At 30.0% G+C, this 21161-nt stretch overlaps 1 protein-coding gene across 3 annotated transcripts in view; it reads left to right on the plus strand.

The window, feature by feature from the left end:
• Positions 1-653: 653 nt before the first annotated feature.
• LOC118197475 (protein still life, isoform SIF type 1-like) overlaps positions 654-21161 on the plus strand; it is a 325495-nt gene continuing 304987 nt past the window's right edge. For 2 of the 3 annotated variants that reach the window (XM_085816492.1, XM_085816494.1), the window contains exon 1: positions 654-1051. The gene's annotated coding sequence lies outside the window, so the exon portion shown is untranslated. The remainder of the gene's footprint in view (positions 1052-21161) is intronic. The other variant, XM_085816495.1, reaches the window with a different exon arrangement.

The following is a 21161-nucleotide window of genomic DNA, read 5'->3' on the forward strand; positions in this document are numbered from 1 at the left end:
TGATGAAATCAGACGTATAAGTATGAAATTGTTTAAACCTAACTTTTACTCTGTAATACCGAAACCGTGTGTTTACTAGTTATAACAGAAGAAATAAAACTAAAATATTTAAAAATTCATGCTTTTATACGAAAGAAAAACGAACGATATAACATAATAAAATAATACTTATCTCAGTATGTTCTTCTTTACGTAAATATTTCTAACAAACTAAGAATAAAATGAAATTGAACATTTTAATTTAACATAAGAAGGAAATAATTTTCCGTACACATGCTATTTGAAAAGCATTATTGAGAGCAGTCATAACAACTATAAAACGTGCGTCAATAAGTCTATTTAGATGCCATCGAATAAACGAATATTAGTGGTTTACTTTTTTCTCGAAATGAAGACATCGCTGTCTCAGTTGCGCGTCAAAAACAGACGAAAGGGGCGTTGAGACCATTCTTAAACATTGGGTAAAGGTGGTACTGGTAGGTGCTGCAACTTATTAGACTTGACCCATCGGACAGTTGCCTATTAGGCAAAGAAAGTCGGATTCTGTGTTTGCCCACTCTCTCACATAGAGTATCGATTGGAACGGAGGGTGGAATCGTTGTGCCCGCCTGAGATCTCCATGGCAACGACTCCCCAGCTTCCCTTTACGCCCACGTCCTACACGATCACTACGGCATTTTATTCCATCTGCCTTCCATATATATATAGCTGGAGATGCTACGCGAAAGGCCCCCTCCACTAGGTCTGACCTCTCAGGTCGACAGCTAGGACCTCAGGTGGCCTCTTGCAGCAATTTTTTCCTTTCTTGCGTTGGCATTGTTGTCATTGTTCGATTTAATACAATTCGATTGTGTGACGGCAGCATCATCTTCGCAACCCCTGCTCGTGGTCGATGCGCCAAGAGCGTAGTGCCACCTTTCTTCTAGTTCGTCTTTCGCTGGTGCTGATCGCTCGTCTGGCGAGGGATCGAAAAGCTTCTTAATTATTACCCCACCAAAACCGCCCATGTTTCTAAATCTTCTATGCTTCATTTCATCTTCTTCGCACAAAAGTAAGTGGACTTTTTTAAAATTTAATTTGATTCATGCTTCGATATGGAGAATCTGTACGGAAGATGGCGATTGCTTTCCGATAACGGCTAAAAGTAGAGCTTAAAAAAAAGAAATGATAATAATTTCACCATAATTACAGCATATAATATAAATGTAGCAGGATGGTCATGGCGATGTTACTCCTTATTTTAATAAGATTACATTTACGCTTTTTAAAAATTATAGTAACACACGATATTCAATGCATGCATTACAAGATATGTGTTAGATAGGCAAAGTAAATTAAGCTCTAAATTTATGTGTATGGTTATTGAAATGGCTTAAACTGAGAATTAAATGAATTTAAGAAATATATTTCATTAAATATATTTAGAATAATTTTAGTAATGCAAACTGGATGCTTAATAAATAGTGTCAAGGTATAAATCTTAAAAAATAGCAGTGCACTTGAGAATACGTATGTGAAGATGAAAGATATGTTTTGAAAAAAAAAAAAGTTTATACTTCAAGTAACTTTTATCAACAAAGAAATGAAAATATGCATACACATTTATGTATTATGCTCTCACATATAAAAGTGTGCGGGAGTATAATGTATAGTTTCACGATTGCTAACGAAATTTGTAAAAGAATGTTCATACTAAATATCTAGTCATATTTAATTTGAGAAATGCTCTGCCCGCTTATTATTAAATACTTTACATTGCACAACTTATTACAGTTTAAAATCACAACATTGAAAAGTTTGTGATTTGCAACTACAGAGCATCTATTTTAAATTCAAAGTCTTTGAAATAAAATATATGCATTAGATCTCATGCCTTCGCAGTAATTATCAGTGAGCACTCTTACGTTTTTTCCAGTAATTATTCACTTAGTGCTTCATTGTGTTAAATGACTCATCAGTCTTATATAAATAAATAAATATGTATGTCCGCATATAACGTTTTTAACGTAAACATTAAAAACGTTTTGAATGTAAAGTAGAGTGAATCTAAAATAAAATATCATGACATTGTAAATTAAAAAAAAATTATCCTTATTTTTCAAAATAAAATAAAATTTTATATTTTATGAATTAATTTCAAAAAGACAAAAAAAAATAATATTTAAGTTTCGATTTAAATAAATGTTTATATTTTATGCATGGATTTTAAGAAGAATGCTTGCAGTTCTGTTACATAAAATTTGAAATCATGTGTTTAACATCTAGGCTTTGTTCTATAAATCCTACTGAACTGCAGAAAACAATTATAAAACAGGCATGCATTTTCAAAGTTCAATCAAATTTATTTCATTCATTAAAAATGGTGCATTTAAAATGTTTATAATATTCAAGAGCATGTTTGCGTAAAATATAATTTAAATGCTTTTATAGATTTTCATCAAATGAAGCTATACTCTTTTATATTTTATTTAAATGTTAATAAAAGGAAATCTAAAACTGGTGCTTTTATGCAGAAAATAAGTGGATTTGCAATCTTATTTGAAAAGTGTGTTTTTGAAAACTCGTTATTTTATAGCTGTTGAAGCTTAAACAACAATTTGGAATACAGTTCTAGATTTGTAGTTAAATTTTGTATTTTTAAGTTAACACATTAGCATATATATATAAAAAAAAAGTCAGGAAGTGAATAACATAAAAGTCGCTGAGAAAACCTTGGCTGCTATTTTTCTTTACTCATTATAAATTCAAAGTTTAAACTTAAAAAAAATAATGCTAGAATGCTTAAACATATATGAAGAAGTTTGTATAAATAAATAAAAACGAAGAAAGATGGCTAATTTTCTCATTTTAGATACAATTTGGAATACAGTTCTAGATTTGTAGTTAAATTTTGTATTTTTAAGTTAACACATTGGCATATATAAAAAAAAAGTCATGAAGTGAATAACATAAAAGTCGCTGAGAAAAACTTGGCTGCTATGTTTTCTTTACTCATTATAGATTCAAAGTTTTTAAACTTAAAAAAAATAATGCTAGAATGCTTGAACACATATAAAGAAATTTGTATAAATAAATGAAAAACGAAGAAAGATGACTAATTTTCTCATTTTAGATATAATACCTCCAAGTGATCTTTATTAGCTGTTAAGATTTGATAAATGAGGCAGTACTATTTTATATTTTTTGAACCTATTTTTAATAATCCTGTATCGGTTAGATTTGCCGATAAGTATGCATTTTATTTCTAATATGCCTAATTAGGACACGTTAAGAATTTAAATGTAATAAAAAATTTTAAGTTTATAATTTTTCTTATTTTTTATGTAATAACACCTGATTATTATTTGTATTTACTTTGGTTAACAACAAAAGCTTAATCCAACTGCTAATAAATATATAACAGTATACTGATAAAAGAAAAAATGCTTTTTAAGACATAAAACTAATTATACGATGAAAAGATAATTACTTATAATCCTTCCTCTAGTCAAACGAAATGTAATAAATTCCTCACACCTTTAGCACCCATATATTCGAAAGTCTATAAATATCCTAAATAATTAGATACAATTTTAAGGTGAAGAAAATAATTCTCTGATCTTGTTGAAGCAACGAAAACATTTCAAAATAAGGAAAACAGAAAGCAAAATTTTAGATTCTTTTCTCATAAATAATAATTTGATACTGTAAATCCCTTTCCTGCTTAGAAAAGATTTTTACGTTTTGTTTGTGAACATTTTAAAAAGCTAGAGGTAATGTTACATTAAATTCTTAACGATGCTGACTCTTGAAATACACGCTTTTACTTTTACACTTTCTCATAGAACGCTTTTACACATATAAAATCCTTAATCTATTAATTAATTAAAGAAATTGTACTTTCTGTTTTTCAGGTTTCCGTATATTTTTGTGTAATAATGTTTACAGTCATTGCGTACAAATTTTGTGTAATACATTGACAGATTTATCAATAACCAGAAAAGTATAGGGGGAAAAAAGTATTTTACATGCTTTATCTATCTGGCCGGTGATGTATTAAAAAGAACATTCACCACCAAGAATGTTTTAACCGCGGATGCTTTAATTAATATTCAATTTCGTTGAAATAAATTATTTTCTTTGGTATGCAATAAGGAATGAAAGCAATTGCATCTTTAATGTAAGATTGTATTTCGGCAATTTATGCACCTAATTTTATATTCCTAGGAAAAATAATCAGACGATTACTTTGAGTGTATTATAATCTAATTTTATCATAAAGTTTTAAATGTGCATGTGGAAAGCTTTCCGCAAGGAACGATTTCTCTCTAGAGAGTCTTGTCTATTGAACTTTAATACGCAAACAGCTCCTTCCTTCTCGATTACTATTATTCGTATGCTGTTAACAATATTTGAATTAAATAAATAAAAAAATGCATTTAAATAATCAAAATATTGGGAAGTTTGATTTAATGTTTTTAATCTGTGTTTGGTGTGCTGCGTTAACCATTCTCGGCTAGGAGGGATTCAGGGCACACTCGCATATTGCATTACCTTACATCTTCTTAACAAAATTATTGCCAGAATAAAAAAACTAGGCTTGTTAAGTCCAGAAATGTATCTTGCGTTATCAAGACTTATCTCATTCTCTCATGCGTCTTCCAGAAGTCAGCACATCGAGCTGACAGTTGAGATATCCATGGTTCGAAACCTGTCGAAAGCACTGTTTGATCTTTCATATTTCTTGGGCAGAAATGTATAATAATTTCTATAATAGCAGTAGGCTGAATCTCGTACCAAGTCGCTCCTTAAAATTAAAAAAAAAAGAAAGATGACTAATTTTCTCATTTTAGATATAATACCTCCAAGTGATCTTTATTAGCTGTTAAGATTTGATAAATGAGGCAGTACTATTTTATATTTTTTGAACCTATTTTTAATAATCCTGTATCGGTTAGATTTGCCGATAAGTATGCATTTTATTTCTAATATGCCTAATTAGGACACGTTAAGAATTTAAATGTAATAAAAAATTTTAAGTTTATAATTTTTCTTATTTTTTATGTAATAACACCTGATCATTATTTGTATTATATGTAACGATTTACTACATTTCCCTCATATGCACTCCTGTATTATAAATAATGTGCACATTTAGCTGGCAATTAAAAGACAAGAGTTAGAATTCAGGGAAGTTCACAGTTGAGTTTTCAGATTTCCTGCTCCAAAAAAGGCCTAACTTTACAGTGTTAAACAAAAACGTACCCAACATATGGAATTTTTTCTTCAATTCAAATGTGTTAAACTTCGTTTGGTATGGCATGTTGTGAAGAAAATCCTACACGGGAAAAAAGTGTACTCTCAGTATACATTTTACTTCGCTACTGTTTTAAAAAGTGCTGCTTATAAAATGGAGACGTAAACGTTCAGCAAAAGTGTGATAATTAACCTTTACCAGTCTTTTAAGAAAACACTGTCATATGCTAAAAAACTGTAAAGCAAAAGTAAATGCCTTTTATTGTTCTTTTTTCGTGATCACACTCCGTTATTTATTTATTTAAATTAATTTTCGGTTTCACATTTTTTCTATCACAGAATATTTATTTACTTCTAATAATTTGACATATTTTATTTTGTTTTAATTTTTACTTATGACTTCTGACATTTTAACTTCGCCCGCATTAGCTTTCTTTACGTGAGTGTAAAGAATTAATCATTAAAAAATTACGTATATATATATATATACGTAATTTTATACGTAATTTTTTAATGATATATATATATATATATATATATATGTACATATATGTAATAATAAAATTCCATAGTCAAGAATATACTTAAAATTCTAACTGTATGTTCTTTTCATTTTTAATGGCGACGTTCTCTTATTTGAAAGTACGTGGAATTAAATCCACAGCCCCGTAGTCAAGTTGTTTTTCCCGCCTTTTCTACACGTACAGTTATAGAATGTTCTGGAAATATTTAAAGCGAACTGGATTGGCTGACGTCATTTCTTGGAAGCTCCGCCTTTCCAGAGGCTATAAAAGGACTCGCAAAGGAATATCGGGGGCTTTTCTTTAATGTAACCATGCAGTAAACTTCATACAAAAGTTATTAGTAATTCTTTTTATTTACTCCGGATATCTGATTTTGTAACTGCTATTTCTCCTGAATAATAATAAATGGATCCTGTTTTTGAAACTTATCGTCTGATAATTTAAGCTACGACTACATTTATGATTCTTCACCAATCTATGTATTCCGGACAAAAGCTGGTACATCACACATATGTACTATATATAAAACATCTTTGACTACATTTGGAAAAATTATGGAACATTCATGAGATTATGGTTGATGAATTTTTTATTAATTAAACAAGGAACTGTGGTATTAACGAGACTTCCAAGAAGTAAATAGTTTTTCCTACGATGTTAATTTACAGGGTGCCTCTCGGTTTCATGACTTTTTTTTTTAATTAATGAGCTTTATGAAATTTTATCGAATGTAATTGATACCTGTACTTATATTGTGGAGACATTAGGTTAATTTTGAAGCTCGAGACGTAAAATATCAGCAATGTCCTCGCCGGGACTTGAACCACGAACCTCTCGAATACGAGCCGAGCGTGCTGATCACTACACCACGAAGGCATGCTAAGAAGGTGGGAGAAATACATTATATACTACCCCTTTTAAAGGGCGACTGGGGATTGGGGGACCCAATCGCTAAATCCTGATGGTGAAGAAGCATCATCCACTACATTTTGTAGTTCGGGCGCCAATGTAGAGTCATTAGGATTTTTGACACAGGAAACCTGAAAAATGAGCAATGCCTTCACCCGGACTCGAACCATGGTCCTGTCGAATACGGGCCTTGTGTGCTGGCCACTACACCACGAAGGCATGCAAGGAAGGCGGGAAAAATACCTTATAATCTTATACCTGTAAAACCTATAATTGTATTAGCTTTATTTATATTTAACCTTATATTCGCTTGCTGTATGATGTAACTATGGGTTTTAAATTAAGAGATGATGAATGAGAAAATATAAGAATAGACATAAGATTAGTATTAATTGTTGCGGTAAGGTTATTAGAGGGTCTAATACTTACAATTTGGAATAATAAGATAAAAATTCTGTTAGCTTTCAAGATTAGAAATAGTAAGTTAAGAGAAATTTACAATTAAGCATCAATGACTGGTATAAACAGATTTATTAAATCTGAAGAGTTATATTTTAGATAAATTTAATTAATCTGATGGTTTGTTTTATATGAGCGGCAGACTCTGATAGATGGTGATCATATAATATTTGTAGCTTAATCAGACATAACTGGAATTATAGTTAGAATAATTATTTGCTTCAGATGAGAGGCAAACAGCTATTCCTGATAAAAGTGAAAAGTAGTTACAAAGATTTCCGATTCAATTTACAATTTAAATACATCTGGCTGAATTATTATCGTTTTGGTGAAATTCCGCCCACACCGTAAATTTCTATAGTTAGAAAATAAATGCCAAAATAGAAATAAACCTAAAATACTTTATTTGTCTCTACTACTTGTAGATTTACAGACTAATGAAACATAACAGAAAGTCTGGGACAAGCTGCAAAAGTCTGAGTCAAACTAAAACCTCAGTGTAGTTTAACTTAAGAAATCACACTAAAATTATGATCTAACTCAAATCTTCCAAGCAATAGAAGTTCAAAAGCCGATTTTCCAAATGATGAAAAATTTATTGCTTTACTGAAATCTGGATTACCAAAGTTACAAATGTGATAAAGAGAGTTAATATGGAAGGGCGTTATTTTACTAAATTTAATACTGTAGTTCTAAATATACATATAGTACATTAAAGATCTTCTGAATAGGTTGAGTTTATAAATGGTAAAGAAGGTAAGAAAAATTCTAAAGAAAATGGGTAATCTTACGAATCTTATGACTTTAACATTATGAAAAGTTGAGTTCTGGGAATCAAAGAAGGGAAATTTTATTTAACCGTTTATTTAATTTTATTTGATATTTTTATTGATTTTAGGCATAGTTATTTTATCTTAAAGAATAGAACAGATCACATTTATATACATACTGAGGCAAACTATCACATAAAAAGTTTAACATATATTAACGAATTCTTCTTATCGAAATTTTAGAAATGGTTGGTGTGAATGCTGTTATATATCAACGATTAAAGTTAGAAATTAATAGTTATATGATATTACTCGTATCATTTTGAACTAGAAAACTATTAGTTAAATACAAAATATTTCAAAAAAATTACTCTTTCACGAAAATTATTACATAATCATTTTACATTAAATGTCTGAGAATTAATCTTAGTAAGAAAGATATGATACATTATTACTATTTTTATTACAACTAATCCTCTTGGTTTTTTATGATTAAACTTTGTCTTTTGTTGATTTTTAGGATCTGTCACACAACAGAAAAAAAATCCATCTCTTTTTTTTTTGTGTGTTTAAATGCATTAGATTATTAAATACTGGATCGATGTAACTTTGTGAAGCGCTTGGCAAAAGAAATGGTATCTATGAAGACACATTTTTAAAAATTGTATGATAATGCGTTGATTTCGATACTTGTTTTTAAAAATGGTATAATAATACGCTGACCGTGATAATTTTTTTTTAAAAAATGGCATGATGATACATTAATCGGCATAGCTGCTTTTAAAAATGATATGTTAATACGTTGATTGTTATAATTGTCTTTGAAATAATACGCTGACCGTGGTAATTGTTTTTAAAAATGTGTTGATAATATGCTGATTGGGATAATTGTTTTAAAACTGTTATAATAATATGTTGACATATGTAAACACTTTTTTATTTGTTTTATTTAAAAATTAAATGTTTTTTTACCTCCAAGTTATGATGTAAAGTTTTCCTCCTTCCTTACTGCTTGCCTTTGTTATGTAACTAGAAAACACGTTCCGCTGACATCGGAAGGTCGGAGTTCGAATCCCGGTGAAGGCATAGCAGATTATTTTACCTCTCCTGCTCCAAAAATTCTAAATGATCTCAACAAGTGGCGTCCGAACTAAAGTGGTGGGGGGCTATAACTCCTCTCTACCAAATTTTAGCGATGGCTTCCGGCCTTTTAAATGGGGGAGAATGTAAGGTTTCCCCCCTTCCTTATCGCGTGCCTTGTGGTGTAACTGGAAAGCACGTCCAGCTAGTATCAGAAGGTAAGCGAATGCTGGCGAGAGCAGTGCTCAATGTTTTTACATTTCATGCGTACATACCTAATAAATATCTAATATACACTATATATACCTAATATATACCTAATGACTCTAGAACACTTGTTCTCAAATTGTGGTACATGTACCACTGCTGGTAGATTACAATATTTTTAGTGGTACAACTTTTACAAAAAAAAAAAAAAAAAAAAAAAAAAAAAAAAGAATGTAAAATTGCGCCCCTTTTAACATTTGTAACATAATACCTCACTAACATTTAACATAAAAGTTTTTTGAACTAATGTTAATGATAGTTTGGTTTACTGTCTCAAGAATAAACACTCATCTTAAATTTGATATGTATTCGACATTTAGTTTGTCTGTTTGACAGTGTTTCAAATGATTATAATTCTATTTTTTTGCTTCGTTTAGGATTAGATTGTTTATGCTTGTTAATAATACGAATAGTGTTATAGTTAAATAACATTGATAAGGTGTGCTTTTGCATTTCATGTTCTTGGCTTAGTTTAATAATTTATTTTACACCTTAACTGCAAAAATTGATGAGTACGTTTAATCACGTTCTTCAGTTAAAAGAAAACTGACTAAATTTCCCACTATTCACCATTTTTTTAAACCTTGTAATATCTAAAATGTCAAAAAGACAGAATATATATGTGATGTATCAGCTTTAGTCGTAGCTTAAATAATCAGACGATAAGTTTAAAAACAGGATCCATTTATTATTATTCAGGAGAAATAGCAGTTACAAAAATCAGATATCCGGAGTAAATAAAACGAATTACTAATAACTTTTTGTATGAAGTTTACTGCATCGTGACATTTAAGAAAAAGTCCCGATATTCCTTTTTCGAGTCTTTTTATAGCCTCTGGAAAGGCGGAGTTTCCAAGAAATGACGTCAGCCTCGTCAGCCATTCCAGATCGCTTTAAATACTTCCAGAACATTCTATAACTGTACGTGTGGAAAAGGCGGGAAAAACAACTTGACTACGGGGCTGTACATTTAATTCCACGTACTTTCAAATAAGAGAACGTCGCCATTGAAAATGAAAAGAACATACAGCTAGAATTTTAAGTATATTCTTGACTATGGAATTTTATTATTACATATATATATATATATATATTTTAAACGTATCTTATCAATGCTGGCTTGTGCCTCAGGTTTCTTCTTTGCTTTGTATAACTATATTATTTGATTAATATATGTATTATTATTCACTGTTTATCATAATTCTTATAAATATACAGTTATATATATATATATATATACTCGTAGTATAACTTACGAGCAATCACTTAGGAAATACTTTTGCAGACCCCAACGCTTATATGGTAGGTAAGTTAGTATTAAAACTTACTATTTACTTGCTTTTAAGTATTTTTTAAGTATTGTTTATGTAGTTTTTAAGTATTTTCCAGATATGTAATTATTTTTAAGTATATATTTGTTTTTATAAATTATGAATTAGTTCTTTTTAGTTACTTATTGCTTTATATTTGTCTAGTTCCTTTTTAGTTTCTTTTTGATTAATATGCATATTCGTGTCGGGGAGGTTTCGGTAAACAAGGGTTTCTAAAATGCATTAATTTCTAAATTAATTTTTCTAGAAAATTTAATTATGTAAAAAAGTTTAATTTAATACTAAACTTTTCATTGCTTATTTCTCAAAATACTTCATTATTGGTATTTTCCTTTAGACCTTTAATTTTAATTGCTAATTACTCAAGGTACCACTTAGTTGGTATTTCGTTTTGGACATTCTTCACTACTTTTGGTTTTGACTTTTACCCTTGCTTGCATGAACGACGAAACACAAATTGAATGATTGAAAAGTTAGGTTAGGAGGCAACTTCCCCTTGATAAGTCTGTCTCCTGCATGCTCAACAGTCATTCAATTATGCATTAAAAAAAATTAGATTACATTTAATTTACTAAATTGGTGAATTTATTTTCATGGATTGGTTTTGCACTTGTTTACTTATGCAATCTGAATTTAAATCATATTGTAAATTAGTTCGAAAATTACTTCCTTTATATGTTTGCACATTATTTTAACTTTAAATTTGCTTTTTTACGTATATACATTTTTGTTAAAATTCATACTAAATATATATATATACTCGAAGTGTACTTATTTATATTTTATTGTAATGTAAAAGTTTCATTTACAAATATAATTAAATAATATAAATTTAAAGGGTTTCATTCTTTGATTATATACACTCCAATTAGGATGCATTGATTTTTAATGGCGAAATGCTTTTATAGTGGTACATATATTTTTGTTTCATATTTATGTGGTACAAAATTTGAAAAGCGTCCTATGTACATGCAACAATAATAATACAAAAAATAATAAAACATAAATCTAATAAACCATTTTTTCTGGCACCTTTGTTCCTATTCCTAATCTAATTGTTATTTTTAAGATAGGTATGTGCAACTATTCGTATCATTATTATGTACTATGCTTCAGATTATACAGAAAAATGTAAGGGAGTTGATGAAACAAATACCATTTTTACTTCCTTGTACGAAGTAAAAAGGAAGTATTGTAATCGCGAAAAGTTTCAGGCAGCATATTTCAACGAAAATATCCATTTTGACCGCTATCGAATGCAATTTAACGATGTTTTTGCGTGATATCTATACGTAAGGACAGAATAAAATACTCTTTTCCTTCAAAAAAATTATAAAACTGCTTTAAAATTAATTTTGAAGAGAATTTTTCGTGGCGTCTGTACGAACGTATGTACCTACGTGCGTACGTACGTATCTCGCATAACTCAAAAACGAGTAGCCTCAGAACGTTAAAATTTTGTATATAGGACTGATATAACATGTAGATGTGCACCTCGTATTTCGGTTGCAATCGGCCGCACCAAACGTATATAAATATATTTATATAGATATCCACTCTGTTACCGGGCTCAGTAATCTCAGTTTCTTTACTCTTATATGTTTGTAAATTGTACATTTTTTGCTTTAAAAATGATTGAATTATGTTGTTCTTATCTTCCGGTTAAGATTTTTATGCCTTTAGTAAATCTCTATGCAATATTTTTAGAATTATCAACAATTTTAAAATTGTTTAAGTGCCGCTAAGCCTAATAATGTCTTTGATGGCGGCCATTGCTCTTGTTTAAATTTGAAACAGCAGGATAGCGGATTTGTTGCCAATCTAGAGAAATTTAGCTCCGCAACAACAAAGATAACGCTTTCATTTATTATTTAAATCATGCTTAATCCTTTCTGGAATTTTTTCGAGAAAATAAGTGTTTAAGATTTACTTCGTAATTTTTAATATAGATATTTTGAGTTTTTATGTATTTTTGCCTTCTCGCGAAGTGAGAACTGAATTAATTAAATGAGAAATACTCAATCGTCTGTGAAAAACTGTTCCTTTTTTGTTTTGTTTGCTTAATTTCTTTTATACATAGTTCTAGCTTTATTATAGTATTTGAATAGAACATGTGGCAACGATTAGATAATTCTTTTTAAGAGTAGTCTATCCAATGCAAGGGTTGGGAATCCTTGATTCAGACGCTAAATGAAGTCTAGATATGTTTCCTACTTTCAAAAATTTAATTTTGGGCGACTATTTATTTATTTGCTTACTCAGTTTAATTACATATTAACATTCAAAAACTGTTAATATAATTATATATTCATGAATTAGCATTTTCACACTACCTGTTCTAACAACAATCATTGCTACAAGGAATTTTTATAGTAGATATACACTCCTTGCCGCCCTGTTTTGTAATTTTTATTTGGACAGACGTTTAAATACTTAAACTTTCGGAATTATAACAGAGAAAATTAACTGTTTACTTTAAAAATATCCATAACGAATGGCATCATAATATACGCGAATATTTAATCTTACGCACTTGACTGTTAGTCTGCATATTGGTAAAAAATTCGATATTAACAGGATTACAAAATCTCTGCCTTTATTCTGACTTCCACCCAAATCGTATTTTACATTTACTAGCTCATTCTTTGCATAAAAGTTCATACTTATAAACCATAAGCGTATTCTGTTTCTTTAACCTTTTCACAACCAATCTCTTCACCCATACGTAGGTGTGCAACATTTGAAAACCTAGTGGTAGTGAAAAGGTTTCTCCATAACTTTTTTCGTTTGAGTGTTTCTTAGAATATAACTCTGGCGAAAAATAAAAATCCCATGAAATTAAATAACACACTAGAAACTGTTGTCATCGCAGGGCAAATTTTTCTATCCTAACTTAAAATACGCTACTCATTTAATTTCGCACAATTTAAGTTTTGTCCTCAGAAGCATTTTTAAGCGAGTGATTCCGAATTTTAAATCGAATGTGTAGGCATTTTTGCTGCATAGTATTTTCTTTCCTGGGGTGCTTTTCATAAATATCGGTAATAAATTGAGAAAAAATCTAATTATTCATACTTCCTTCTTATATGTCCAATGAAATTAAGTACGTTATAAAATTATTTGTATGCTTTTCAGTTTTTTGTGCATTTAAACATTTTAAAATGGTTATGCAGTATAGTACTAAGTAGAACGAGCTGTATAGTATTTTTTAAAAAATTAATAAAGTAATTTAGAAATATGCAGAGCATGTAATCTGGCCTAAGATTTTCTGAAGTTATGTAGTATGTTTAATGCACTTAGTAAAATAAATATAATATGTGTTTATTTTATGTAAACAAATTTTAAAATGTATTTAGAAAACTGCGAAACCCTGAAAACGCAAACAGTTTCTAAGCATGGAGCTGAAATTGAGAGAAATGGAGAAAACTTCTCATACAATCTAAATTTATCTAAATAATAATATTTCTTTCAACTTTGTAGCATTAATAATTGAACTTCGCTCACAGGAAAGAAGTGCAACATAACCGTGTATTTCGATTATAAATACAGTGAAATCCTTCAATTGCGACCAGTTTTAATAATGCACAATCACAACATTGTCCGAGAACAAACACTGAAACTGAACCTCACGGGCTGTCTTGTTCTCTAAGGCGACCTCCTTCTCAGAAAGCAGAAATCATTTGGAACTGTGGGTTTTGGCTTTGTAATAATAATATTAGAATTAGCAGTTGAAAAAACTACAAATAAGGGTAGTTATTATTTGAAATTATAAGATTAGGTTTTATAGAATGTTTTTGAAATATTCTTTGTTCTTATTAGCTTCGGAAAACTCCAATCATTTTATGAAAACTTTTCTTTACGTACGTTTATTATAGCATACTGTTTGGCACGTACTATATGTCACTAACTTTACGACTTTATGACATTAAACTGTTAGGCTAAATTTATTAGCATTAGTACATGTAAATTGTATTGAAATATATTCTAACTTGGATATGGATAAGATGAAGTGTAGTGGACATCCATACCAATTGTATTCTAGCTAATGAAACAAATTATAAGGTGAAAAGTGGTAGACACTCATACCAATTGTATTCTAGCTAGCGGAACAACAAAGGCAACCAACTGCAATTGAAGCCAAAATATTCTAATGTTTATTAAATGTAAAACCATAACAGATGAGCATCTAGCTAGATTTGTACAGACTAAAACAGTCTTCTTCACCGTTCTCTTATATTTTTCTCTATAATATACAGCGTGCAGCATAATTATCATATAAACAATTATGCCGATCAAATGGTAGTGCCCATGGTTACAGCTGAAAACATCGCGGCAAAAACATGGCGGACGAAAACGTCGCGGAGAAAAGAACGCAAGGCAAAAACGTCGTGCTACAAAACATCGTGGGAGAAAACATCGCAAAGAGAAAACATCGCAGTTCTAAAACAACGTGGTACAAAACATCGTCGAAGAAAATAAAGCGGTTCAAAAACTTTGCAGTTTAAAAACATCGTCGTCGAAAATATCGCGGTAAAAAATAAAGTATCTACAAATCATCGCATGACGATAACATCGCAGACATGCTTCTTTCAGACATATTTTAATAACTGTAAATGGATATTCCCATAATGACTTGTGAGCGCAAGATGGAAAGAAGGATAATTTTTACTTTCATATTTTTATTAATTAATAAATTTTGCTGAGAAAATAAAAAGGAAACTTAAGCATAGAAAATTAATGCAACTTATAGCACTTAATAGAATTTTAAACCGACATAGTTAACTAACAAAGGTTATTAATAAATCATTTTTATAAAGCTTTTACTGGTAATTTTTCATAAAAAGTATAATCTATAATTTGCATTTAATTTTTTACGCTTAAGATTCCTTCTTACTTTTTCAGCAAATATTTATTAGTTAATAAAAAATGTGAAAGTAAAAATTATCCTTCTTTACATCTTGCGCTCACAAATCATTATGGGAAGATCCATTTACAATTATTTAAAAGCTGAAAAAAGCATGTCTGCGAATTTATCGTCATGCGATGATTTGTAGATACTTTATTTTTTACCACGATATTTTCGACGACGATGTTTTTAAACTGAGAAGTTTTTGAACCGCATTATTTTCGACGAAATGTTTTGTATCACGATGTTTTAGAACTGCGATGTTTTCTCTTTGCGATGTTTTCTCCCACGATGTTTTGTAGCACGACGTTTTTGCCTTGCGTTGTTTTCTCCGCGACGTTTTCGTCCGCGATGTTTTTGCCGCGATGTTATCGGCAGACACCAGTGCCCATATGGCTTCGACCTCTTGATCGTCGCTGACCCCCCTTTAAAATTTCATAGACCCTTAAAGGCGCATAATACAGACCCCATTATTAAACATCGGTCTAAGACATTTTCTCTCGATCAAGCTGCTGTTACATATTAAACTTCGGAATAACTGCTACTTTATGATGAAACTTCGATACTTCAATTGTCAGAAAATGCTCTGAACGATTTTAAAGCACTAGATATGTACAGTTGAATCAGGTATTGCCTATGCAATAAACACAATATTTTATCACTTCAGAGATTGAAATCAGAAGTAGGTATTTAAATACTAATTTAGGTATAAATCGATACCAGAAAGGAAATTAAAATTAAATTTGCAAAATTTGAAATGAAATGGCTGTATATGTAGTGATACTCAGTGATGGAATGTAATAGGGTTATCATATTTAGTGTGAGAAAAAGGGGGTGGTTGATGACGTGTTGTACTCCATTTGAGATATTGAAGCCATAAAGTTGGCGAGATAAGCTTATTTTTTAGTTAAAATTGTCATTAGAGACTAGTTTCGTATTAAAAGTTTTTTTTCTTAAATCAAACAGAAGAAATTAATTTATTTTTGGTTAATGGTATAAAAAGCATAAAGAAGAAGGTATCTTCATTGATAAAGGACTATTTATCAGGCTGAGAAAAATGAAATAGGCCCATGAGTTAGTAAAAGGATAGAATGCCAGAAAAAGCCTGTAATTTACATTATATACAAATATTTATGAAAGTTAAAATACTCACTACTAAAATATTTCCGACTTTTTATTTATGAATTGTGCAAAACGTGTCAAAACCATCCAAAGTTTGAGTTATTTTTCCCCCTACATTTCAATATGAAATTTATTACTTAAGCTAGATCACTTCAATAATATCAAGGAAATAATTATTATAATTTAGTAAGTTCTAGGAAATATACCTAATTGAATTTAAATATTTTCTGAAAAGTATATTAGAAATTAATTTTAAAAAAATGCTTTAAAATCTCAATATTTATTTAAAATTATTAAATTGTTTTGATTTACTCAAAAATCTTATACTAATTACAGTTAATGAATAGCTATTTGTTTTATCATATTTCATCTCTATCGCAAACTATAAAAAGTTTATTTAATTTAGCAGTTTCCTCTTTTTTTTAAAATATTATTATGTTTCCAATATAACTCAATCTAATTAATCCACGTTATTATTTTTTCTCAATTGTCTAAGTTACTTCAACTCGTGTTTAAGAAAATTTCTTATTAGAATATATTCAATGCAAGTGAATCCAATTAATTCGAGTTTGTTATTTCCTTTTATTTTAGTTTATTAAGTTGTTTTGCTTTCCTTCTTAAATTAATTAGCTTGAAAAATAAATCCTTACACTAGATTTCCTGTATGTTAACCGAAACGAATTAATTTGAAGAGAAACCGCTTATTGTTTTCGCATGAAATTTCCAATTTACACTTATTAAAATTTGCTTATTTCGAACATAACTGGACAAGAAAGTTTTAATTATAATCAAATTTTAGAAGTAATTAATAATCGTTGAGAACAGAATTGAAAATTGAAATATAAGTACTTCACTGATTTATCATTCTGCTCTTCATACCAGAATAACAATTACAATCATAAATCTTTGGCCTGTTTCAAACTCTTCTAAATATTTGTAAATGTTTCCTTATAAATTTACGCTTAATCGTATGTATGTACTGCCAGGAATTCTCAAAGATTAGTAATAGGAAACTTTATTGAAAGAAAATAAAAAGAAACTTTATGAATAAAAGTTTATATTATAAAGGAACTTTACTGTGATTTTTCCGTGTTTCTTAAAACGGATAGTGACAACGATTGTTCGCAGTGAAAGGTTGAGTACAATTGTAGAGTCATTAGAATTTGTTTAACAGGAATCGGGACAAATCTGCAATTATCTCTTCAGGAATCGAAATCTGAAACTCTCAACTGCCAGCCGGACGTGCTTCCAGTTACACCACGAAAGCACATGGTAGGGAAAAAAAGAAAATTCCTCCTATTCTCTCTCACTTAAAAAGCAAAACTGGTGAAGAAGGAGTTTCACGTGAATGAATTTTTGATCCACCACATATTTAGTTCGGGCTCCACTTTAGAGCGATTTTAACTTTTTTGGAATCGATAAACATGAGAAATGACCCATACCCTTGCTGGGATTTGAACTCTGGACCTCCCGACTACACTATGAAGGCACATGGTGCAACACAGAAACATTCTTTACATACTTGACAAAAAATACACTTCCATGTCAAAAACATCTCGAATAGCTAATCCCTTATTCTAAGGGAATTAGTTATTCAGAAGCAGAAATAATACTTTTTCAGTTTAAATTTAGTGGCTAATGCCTTTAAAAATATAAATGTATCATAACTGAAAGTTAATGGTACGTACACAAAAATGTTATCGGCAAACAATAACATTAAACTTACTGCAAATCAATAAGGAAAACGAATAAAATAGGGGGAAATATCGATTAACAATCAATTAATTCTTGCATTTAACACACTCGAGATTCCTTACTAGTACGGAATTTAAATTTGAGATAAACGAATGCAAGATTTGAGAGATATTTTTTCTTTGGCTCAAAAGACGTAAAAATAACAGAAAGAAACTTTGTACTGAATATCTTGGCAACAGTAAGTGTAGCTAGGCGACTGCAGACGATTCAAATCGAAAGTTTGATATTTTTTACCATAACTTTATAAGGTATTTCTTCCGCCTTTGTACTGAAACCGAAAGAAACTTGAAAGTTATTCAGTACATTTATATTCAGTACAAAGTTTCTTTCTGTTACTTTTACGTCTTTAGAACCAAAGAAAAAATATATGTTAAATAAGTTTTCACGATTTTACACTTTCTAATTTGTTTACTACTTTTATTTTCAATTATAAAATTTTTTTGCCGTTTTAATATTCCATTTATATGCACCTAAACAATTGCACTTTTACGGAAATAAAATATACTACAAGCACGTAAAAACGCTAAGAAAGTAAGAATGCGTTATTTTTATGTTTACGAGTGTTGCTACTTATATTTCTGTTGTAATAATGGAAATACAAATGTTTATGATCGAAATCAGTTTTGTTGTGTTTTAAAATACTCTTCATGTAGATGAATACACTTTTACATGCGTTTGAACCAATTTTCGAAGCACTTTTTCCAATCCGATTGAGATAACTCCAAAACATGCGTTTTGAATGCATCAACCGCTTCTTGAATGCATCAACATGAGCCTTCTTTTGAGCGTTTGTCAGATTATGCGGGATCCAACGCGAACAATTTGGCCAAATGTTCATGTAATATCTAATTGATGCTTGTCATAATAATTTCAAAAGCTGCCTCAATCTCATGATATGTCCCATGACGGGCAAGGCGGGAGAAATACTTTATAAAGTTATGAGAAAAATATCAAACTTTCGATTGGAATCGTCTGCAGTCGCCTAGCTACACTTACTGTTGCTAAGACCAGATCTTCCAAGCAGAACTTTTTGCAATAGAACAGGCAATAAAGTATGCAAAAGATACCTCATTAACAAGTATCATAATTACTGATAGTACATCCAGCATTATTGCAATAATTGGCCATCGCAGATTACCAATAGTAAGTCGCATACATCACCTACTATCTGTGTTTACACTCAATCTTAGACCAAAATTTAAATGGACAAAAGCTCACTCAGGTACAACTGGCAATGAAATGGCAGACCAGTTGGCAAAATATGCAGCAAATAATTCATTACTTCCTCAACATTTTCTACCATATCCTCTATCATATTTGAATAACCAACTAGAAGACAATCTCAAAACCCTTTGGAAAGAAAAATGGATCTCTGATACGACAGGCAGACGCACCTTTTTATTTATTTCAACTCCTTCCAGAAATCTAATATCTACTGAACGTGCAATCACAATTCTACTCACAGATCATGGTCCATTTCCTTTCTATCTGCATAGATTTGGATTACATTCTTCAATCCAATGCATTTGTGGACACGATGGAACAATAGACCATTATTTGTTTCATTGTGAAATTACTAAAGAATTTCATCTTAAACCTTATAATTCAACATCTGCTCCACTTTGGTTCAAGAAAATCAAGAAAAGCAATAGACTTCGTAAAAAATTACAGTCACTTATAACTTATCTATCTTTAAATTGTGACAATCTCAAAGCACGATGGAACAATAGACCATTATTTGTTTCATTGTGAAATTACTAAAGAATTTCATCTTAAACCTTATAATTCAACATCTGCTCCACTTTGGTTCAAGAAAATCAAGAAAAGCAATAGACTTCGTAAAAAATTACAGTCACTTATAACTTATCTATCTTTAAATTGTGACAATCTCAAAGCACGATGGAACAATAGACCATTATTTGTTTCATTGTGAAATTACTAAAGAATTTCATCTTAAACCTTATAATTCAACATCTGCTCCACTTTGGTTCAAGAAAATCAAGAAAAGCAATAGACTTCGTAAAAAATTACAGTCACTTATAACTTATCTATCTTTAAATTGTGACAATCTCAAAGCACGATGGAACAATAGACCATTATTTGTTTCATTGTGAAATTACTAAAGAATTTCATCTTAAACCTTATAATTCAACATCTGCTCCACTTTGGTTCAAGAAAATCAAGAAAAGCAATAGACTTCGTAAAAAATTACAGTCACTTATAACTTATCTATCTTTAAATTGTGACAATCTCAAAGCACGATGGAACAATAGACCATTATTTGTTTCATTGTGAAATTACTAAAGAATTTCATCTTAAACCTTATAATTCAACATCTGCTCCACTTTGGTTCAAGAAAATCAAGAAAAGCAATAGACTTCGTAAAAAATTACAGTCACTTATAACTTATCTATCTTTAAATTGTGACAATCTCAAAGCACCGTAAGTACTTACATAGCATACTCCCTCCCACTTGGGAACTTCGGAATACTAAGGATTCATCCTTCTTCAAAATTTCGTGTAATATGATGTCATCATGCTTTTTCTGAAATTCTCATTATAGAAAATCTAATTACCCATATTACGTCCTGTCTAATCTTATTGTATTCATCATTGTACATGTTTATATGTCAATTATCTTGACTTCGATGAATTTCTACTCAAATATTTTTAATTTAAAGACTACAACTCAAGGATTGTTTTCTTCTTTTATTCAAGACCTACTTATATTCTCAAGGACTGTTTACCTTTTACTTATCTCTACAGTTACAGACTACTCATTTATTTCTAGACTCTCTTAAAA

This window comes from Stegodyphus dumicola, chromosome 5 (assembly GCF_044657685.1).
Source record: "Stegodyphus dumicola isolate Sdum_Otavi_A_Nest chromosome 5, ASM4465768v1".
Lineage (NCBI taxonomy): Eukaryota > Metazoa > Arthropoda > Arachnida > Araneae > Eresidae > Stegodyphus > Stegodyphus dumicola.